This window comes from Lactuca serriola, chromosome 5 (assembly GCF_051521515.1).
Source record: "Lactuca serriola cultivar US96UC23 chromosome 5, Lser_US96UC23_V15, whole genome shotgun sequence".
NCBI classification, from domain to species: Eukaryota; Viridiplantae; Streptophyta; class Magnoliopsida; order Asterales; family Asteraceae; genus Lactuca; species Lactuca serriola.
The window spans coordinates 292,912,261-292,920,229 of NC_136412.1; the positions used below are offsets into that span (position 1 = coordinate 292,912,261).

The 7,969-nt window shown below is 31.3% G+C and overlaps 1 long non-coding RNA gene across 5 annotated transcripts; it reads right to left on the reverse strand.

Moving 5' to 3' along the window:
- Nucleotides 1-484: 484 nt before the first annotated feature.
- LOC145054656 (uncharacterized) lies at nt 485-2,842 on the reverse strand. Of its 5 annotated transcripts, XR_013684876.1 has the most exons (7): nt 2,630-2,842; nt 2,412-2,521; nt 2,190-2,310; nt 1,976-2,099; nt 1,865-1,908; nt 1,531-1,631; nt 490-1,115 (listed from the first exon to the last, which is right to left on the reverse strand). It is a non-coding gene; the product is annotated as an uncharacterized LOC145054656 (long non-coding RNA). The 5 variants fall into 5 exon arrangements; XR_013684874.1 differs by having other exon boundaries at nt 491-1,115; nt 1,976-2,310; XR_013684875.1 differs by having other exon boundaries at nt 485-1,115; nt 1,531-2,099.
- Between the last annotated feature and the right edge of the window lie 5,127 nt (nt 2,843-7,969).

A 7,969-nucleotide genomic window follows, 5' to 3' on the forward strand; every position in this document is an offset into this window, starting at 1 on the left:
ATCTATTGTACATGCTTTGAATCCAAGACTAATAAACTTAGATCTAACATATTATGAACTGAATTAGGGTTTAGAGAATTACCTTTGATTGTTATATAGCAATAACAATCAATTCCTTGCTTGGATTGGCTTCAAAAGCTTAGTGCCTCAAGTGTTGCACCTCTAATGGAGTCACAAACACCTTATGCAACTTGGATGAAGAGGAGAAGAAGAGAGGCTGCCCAAAAAATGACTAGAAACCCTAGAGAATCAGTTGTTCACGTTTTTGGGGCCTAAGGGGTCCTTTATATACTTGTGTGGGTTGCTAGGGTTTCAGTTAAAACCCTAATGGACAACTTAAACTCTAAGCAGCCCATGGAACCTTCTGGATAAGGCCATGGACGAAAATATGATGGGCTTCCATCATAATTTCGTTCACCCCTTATTCCTTTAGCATTCCTTAGCCCAATAACTCAATTATCCAATAATTGCAGTCCAGTCCCCTAAATTTAATTAATCTCTTTTAGCCACAAAATTAATTATCAATTAATTCTTGACTAATATTAATTAAGCAATATGATTTCTCCTTTAATATATTATTCTCTTAACATATCAATAAATCATATTTAAACCTCTCTCTCCTTAATTCATCCTACATATTGCTATGGTGAAGGCAACCCAAAAGGACCATGCTCATAATCGGGTCAAGTACATACCAAAATAGTTATGGACTTAGACACTAATCCAACATATATACCTTCCAATTCCTTTAACAAATTTTTAAACAAACCATATCCCACCAATCGAACACATTTGAATTCTCTCATTATAATTTCATATTTTCATTACAGTTTTATGGTTCAAATATCAGTTGATTGATATGAATTTTGCAAATTTCGTCCTATCTCTCCTTAGTATTTGTACCTTTAACCGTGGGGGTCGGCAGTGGCGTAGAGATGAAGCAAATCCAGGGTACTGAAATAACGATTGTACCCCTTGAACACGTTTGGCTTTCCTAGTTTCTCTATAGTCATCATCCATTGCACTTTCACTGTTAGTAGAGACTGAAGAAAATGGGCCAGACGTTGATATAACAGAAGTTTCTTGAGGATGAACACCAGTTTCAGGTAAATTTTCTGCAAAAATTAATAAATGTTAAAACTACATCACAACATACTGATAGTGATACCCCCAATGGAAGGGACAAAAGAATGGAATACAAAGAGTAATGGAAAGAGTCATTCATTCCAGTATACCAGACACAACCATACAATGTAAAAGATAAGATCAATACCAACTGTTGCAACCTGTTAAAATATTGTTCTCATAGTTCTAACAAAATGATAAAAGCCATTAGTAGCATCAAGTTCATGGATCAACTTTTTCACCTCAACTCACATTTGGATGACAATCAAGTACAAAACACAACAAAAGCAGAGGGATTTAAGGCTTCGAGGCAGCAGCCATAAAAACCTCCAGTATTATGATATCAGAGTCGAGGAAGAAGCAGGAAACAACACATAAAAAATGAAAGAGAATTAAGAATGAAACCTTGTAACAATAATTATTCAACAGGACTACTAAAATAATCTTTTATGTGTTGTGAGGATCTTCAAATTTCCATGTTTGTCCGTATATTTGGCATCGCCTTCCTGCAAAAGTTGGAAATTTGAGTCCGACATTTTATCAAACACTTGGTGGGAAATGTTTATATGAATTTAGAAAAACATAATGATCTCAGGAGAAACACATCCAAAACATAGAAAAGCAGATGAAAATTTCGAGTTCATACCATCATACAGCATACTTTAATATTCGTATCTCTTATTGCTTGAATTTGAGTTTATCAACGGATAAATAGATAAAAGTTAAGTTCAGTTTGTACCTTGTCATTGAACCATATGCGGTTTTCAAGGAAGGCAGGGATCACTGAAATGGTGTTATAAAGCTATCAAAAAATTTAACAAAAATAAAAAAGATCAGAGATAAAAGCAACCTCTTATTTTATCAATCATTGGAGTATCAATCGAGGTTCTCTTAGAAAAAAAGTAATTAGTTTGGAGGATGGTGAAAATAAACAAAACCACCGTCAGAAATGAATGGAGACTGAACAACACCGACTGTATGAATTAAATTAATAATTCATAATATTAGATTTATGAAAAATCAATAAAAAAAAGCCATGGACTGTAAGAAATTTCTCGATTGACCATGTTAGTGAAACCGTGAGAATTGAAGTGGAGGGTTCGTCTTCGTCCGAAAACAGAACCATCTGTTCTTCTACGTCAACAAAAACCGCAAACCTATTGAATGTCCAACGTTTTCATGGTGCTGTCAATAAGCAAATGATAGACATCAATTCCATAGCATTAAAGGAAAATCGAGAAAAGCATAAGGATACCAGTAGCAACACAGAAGCAGTGAGTACATACCTTAAAAATCGAAGGTAAGCAGGAATTTACCTTCCACCTCTGTGACTAAGGGTTTACGAAGGAATCAATTTTGGAAGTAGAGAAAGGGTTTGCGAAGATTTTTTGGGCGTCTATAAAATGCAAAATAAATAAATAAATAAATAAAAATAAAACACAAATCAACAATTACATATGACCCACGAATTAGAAAACACAAATTAGGAAGAATAGAGTTGTACATCGTAATCTTCTTGAGCAATCCTCGTGAATGGCCTAAGAAATGTTTTAACTGTAGGTTTCCCATTTCAAATTTTGGGGTTTCAGCACATCAACTTCCATCATCACAAGTTATTGCTTCATATATGTGTTATCTTATTGCTTTATTTTGTCAGCAAAATCACAAACGAAGAATTAGGCAGAATAGAGGATAGAATATGACAAATTAGGGCAGGAAAACATTAAATTGCCACTTACCAGGGCGTCGCCGTTCGATTTTAGAGAAGGGATGCGACCGCCAGTTGATTTTAGACAGTCGAGTATACACGAAGTCGAAGAACAGTCGAGTATCAAATCGATTTTCAGCAAACAAAGGTCGCGAAGACCGGCGGAAGGGCGTTTGGAGCTTCGACGGTTCGACGGTGCTGACCGATTCTGGAGCTTGAGAATGAGATGAATATGCTCCAGTTCCGACTGGGTGGGCATAATAGCAGTAAGAAGGAAGGCGTGGATGTGGAGAAGGAGGGTCGGTAAACTGAATGAGATGGGTGGACATCAGAAGCAGATAATGCGGTGGGTGGACACCTATCGGAAGATGAAGCGGTGACTCTAAATCAAAAATGGATCCCAACAGGACACGTTCCATAAAGGTGGGAGAGTGGTGGAGGACGGAGATGAAGTCGGTCGTAGATATCTGGAAGTTTTCTATTGGACAAAAGAAAGGTGGAATCACAGAGAAACACGTCGAAAGAGAAGAACGGATGAAAGGAACACGTATCGCTGATGAATACTTAAAAACCTTCAGAAAAAAAAAAATTCAAAACCCAAAAGAAAATAAAAAGTTTGGTCCAATCAACAGGATATCCATTAGGTGTTTATCAACTCAACAACCCGTCCACATCGTACTAAACCCATAAACATATGACAATTACCAAACATATATAACCATAAGGACCTATGTTGCCAAGCCCTTAGGAATAGGACCATTTTTCTTAGCATATATCCCAAACTTCAAAAAAAGAAATACTTAAAGGACCATTTTTGCCATCCCTTAGCCACTTTATTGTAGCTAAGGGTGAATAACTTTAATATATATATAATTAGATGATAAATTGTTATGCTTGTCAAACTTATTATTAAACTTTTATGCTTATTTATTTATATTCTTACGAATAAATTTAGATTTATAAATTTTTGAATAATTTTCTTAATAAATAATGGTCCCCGATTAATCCCTGTCTAGCCGATTAATCCCTAGACCCCAGTCCACCGACTAGCTAAAGTCTAACATTTTGTGCAACCATGGTAATAATTATTCAACAAAAAATAAACATAAATATGATTATTTATAATTTCTATACAAAAATATAATTTAGAATAAATTATTTATAACTTCTACACAAAACTTCTAACGACGCTAACGACCCAAACCACGGAGGTTTCTTTTGGGAAATTCGAATAAAAGAAGTTGCATACTGATAACACTTTCTCGGTTATCATCTTTTGAGTCCCATTTTTTTAATTATTTTGTTAATTCAATTTGTTACTATTTCTTTATTTGAGTTTAAAAACCTCCATTCACCTTTCTTGACGGTTACACAGTAGAGTATGGATTAGTAATTGTGGTTTAGAAAAAAAAAATGACAGCTTATTTATTTAGTTGTAATTATTAATATAAGCTATATATTTTGGCTGTGTGTGTGAATGGACATGAAGGCACCATGGAAGCTGTAAAGATTTTGTACAGGTCATCTTGCCACCGGTAGGTTCATTTCCTGCATACGTACAACACAATTATCACATATTCTTTCTTTTTATTATGGGTAAAAAAACAAAACACATAGTTAATAATGGTAAAATACAAAAGCATGTTATAGTTATGGGTAAAAAACTAAACTATGTTGCTTATATTGGTAAAAAGAGTGAAATACGTTGCTAATTTGATACTCCCTGCAATTTACCCTTTTAAATAAGTGTATTTAATTAAGTTATAACAAACCACATACCTGTATTTTAGATAGTCTTCCCAATTTAAAACGGTCAATTCTTCAAAATTCTCCATCATGCCCAAATTGAAAACGTATCATTGAGATCATTACTTCTTTTTAGAATAATTTGGTAAATCACAAACAAGAAAGGAAAACTACAGGGGGGGAAACGGAAACATCGTTTAGATTTTAGAACACATGGTATTTTTAGAAAAAGAGAAAGACGGATCTTTTCCCCACAAAATCTTCCCCTTTGGAAAGTCAAAAACTAAAACAGTGTCAATTTGTTTACACAAATCTACTAAATCCAAATATATATATAGCCAAATACAGTAATACACAATATTTGTATAAAAAAACACTTTTCATAGTTACGTGGTTAACAAAGGTCAAAATATAGTATCATGGATTTTTTTTTTAATTATACGATGGTTAAATTAATAAAAGCAATAGTTAATTTGAAAAAAGTAATAGCCAAATGGCTAAATCCTAAATGCAAATTGTCAAATTCAAAAAAGAAAACACAACGACTTAAACCATTTCAACTCTCCAACAAACTTCCTAACCAAAAAGAAAAAAATGATTGGATTAATCTACACACAAATGCTAAAACCCAGCTGGGAATTTCGTTAAATAAACGGAAATTGAATGTAACTATGCAAAAGCAAAATACAATAAAAATGAGAACCCAAACAATTTCGTCGTCAACTCTGTGTCTAACCTCACCGATTAGTTCTCCATCTACTGAAAAAAAAAACACAAATTCGAATAGCAGAAACTAAAGCGACTCAATTAATGATTAAAAAGATAGGGCGTCAATCGTAAAGGTGTTTTGGTTAAAAGCGATTAAGAAATTGAGCATTAGAAGGAAACGAGAAACCAATCTGATAACATCACAACTGACACGATTCTTTCTCCGCTTCCGATTCCGTCCTGCTCGTAGGAATCAGTAAGACAAATTTTCCATTTTGGTAGCAAATAGACGGTGGCTTAGAGAGAAAGAGGAGATAAAAGATTAAAAAGTCTTCAAAAATCGATGACCAAAGCATCGAATGTAAGCGGTGGTAGCATGGGGAATATAAGAAATTGTACATGTCTATAGATGGAAACATGAGGTATGGCAAGGCTAGAAGTAGTAGTAAAAAATAGTTTTTTTTGTCTTATGTGATTTGGAAGTTGGAACTCTAAAAAAAATCTCTTAAAATTCGAAGAAAATCTCAAAAAAATCAATAGAATTCTCATTAATTCTCTTCCCCCACTTTCCTCAACGGGTTATGACCCAATAAAAGAGCCTAAAATCAGATATCTGAATCCCAAAACAGCCCTTAGCCCAACAACTGTGTGAGAATTACTTATTAGTTTCTAAATATTCCTAAAATTCAATCAAAAATCTTGAAAAAATTCACATAAAGTCCCTACAACCCACTTTTTCTCAAAATATAAGATACGATGCGAGACGGTTTAATTTTGTTAGACCGTGAGACCATTTTTTTCTAATGAAATACTTTAATATTTTAGTAGAAATTAATATATTTAATATTCTAAAATTCTAAAACAATAATTTTAATATATTTTATATTAAACTATTCTAAAACATATAATGTTAGAATATATTGCATATTCTATTCATACGAACAATATAATATTAGATTATTTCACTAAAAAAATTGGTTTCACGGTCTCACAAAATTATGTTCGTCTCAAATGAATAGAATCAACAATCTTGATCTGAGGTCTATGATATTTACCATAAGTTAGCATGTATCATATAATCACATAATTTCAGCAAAATGGTATTTTGTTCATTTAACCTATTTTAAAAAAGGAAATTTTCGGATTTTAAGGGATCATTAATTCCCTTATTTTTAATATTATTTTTAAGGGATCATTAATTCCCTTATTTTTAAAAATCTAAATTTTTTAAATTAATTCTAATTAAATTTTAATATTATTTTTAATAATAACCGATTTTATTCTGTCAGAATGACAAAAAGACAACATCTCTTAAAATTCGAAGAAAATCTCAAAAAAAATCAATAGAATTCTCATTAATTCTCTTCCCCCACTTTCCTCAACGGGTTATGACCCAATAAAAGAGCCTAAAATCAGATATCTGAATCCCAAAACAGCCCTTAGCCCAACAACAACTGTGTGAGAATTATTTATTAGTTTCTAAATATTTCTAAAATTCAATCAAAAATCTTGAAAAAATTCACATAAAGTCTCTACAACCCACTTTTTCTCAAAATATAAGATACCATGCGAGATGGTTTAATTTTGTTAGACCGTGAGACCATTTTTTTCTAATGAAATACTTTAATATTTTAGTAGAAATTAATATATTTAGTATTCTAAAATTCTAAAACAATAATTTTAATATATTTTATATTAAACTATTCTAAAACATATAATGTTAGAATATATTGCATATTCTATTCATACGAACAATATAATATTAGAATATTTCACTAAAAAAATTGGTTTCACGGTCTCACAAAATTATGTTCGTCTCAAATGAATAGAATCAACAATCTTGATCTGAGGTCTATGATATTTACCATAAGTTAGCATGTATCATATAATCACATAATTTCAGCAAAATGGTATTTTGTTCATTTAACCTATTTTAAAAAAGGAAATTTTCGGATTTTAAGGGATCATTAATTCCCTTATTTTTAATATTATTTTTAAGGGATCATTAATTCCCTTATTTTTAAAAATCTAAATTTTTTAAATTAATTCTAATTAAATTTTAATATTATTTTTAATAATAACCGATTTTATTCTGTCAGAATGACAAAAAGACAACAATAAACTAGTAAATATATTTGCGGTTTTATTCTTGCAGAATATTGTGTCATTCAAGATACTTTTTATATTAAACATGCTTAAAGAATTATACAACATATTATCAAGAATAACATTTTCTAAGGAATATAGATTACATTTATTCTTAAAGATTAAAATTAAAAATGGTTAAAAAAAACATCAAAATCTAACAAAAACATTAATCCATTCCAAAAAGAATATTATTGTTAAGAAACACTTTATACATTTTGCAAGAATACACTCTAGTTCTCCATGTTTTTTCTCATTTTCCACATCAATGGCAGTCTCTTCAAAACCTAAATCCACAAAAAAAAAATCAACTTTCAAATATTAAAAAATTTGGAGTATTCTAAAAGAATAACAACTATAAATTCTGATAAAATGTAATGGACATCAAACAAGTGTAATTTATTCTAACAACATGCATTACTAGTTATTCTGCTAGAATATACTATTGTTATTCTAATAACATGCATTACTCGTAATTCTGCTAGAATGCATTACCAGTTAAACAAATATACTTGTTGTTAATAAAACATTCTTAAA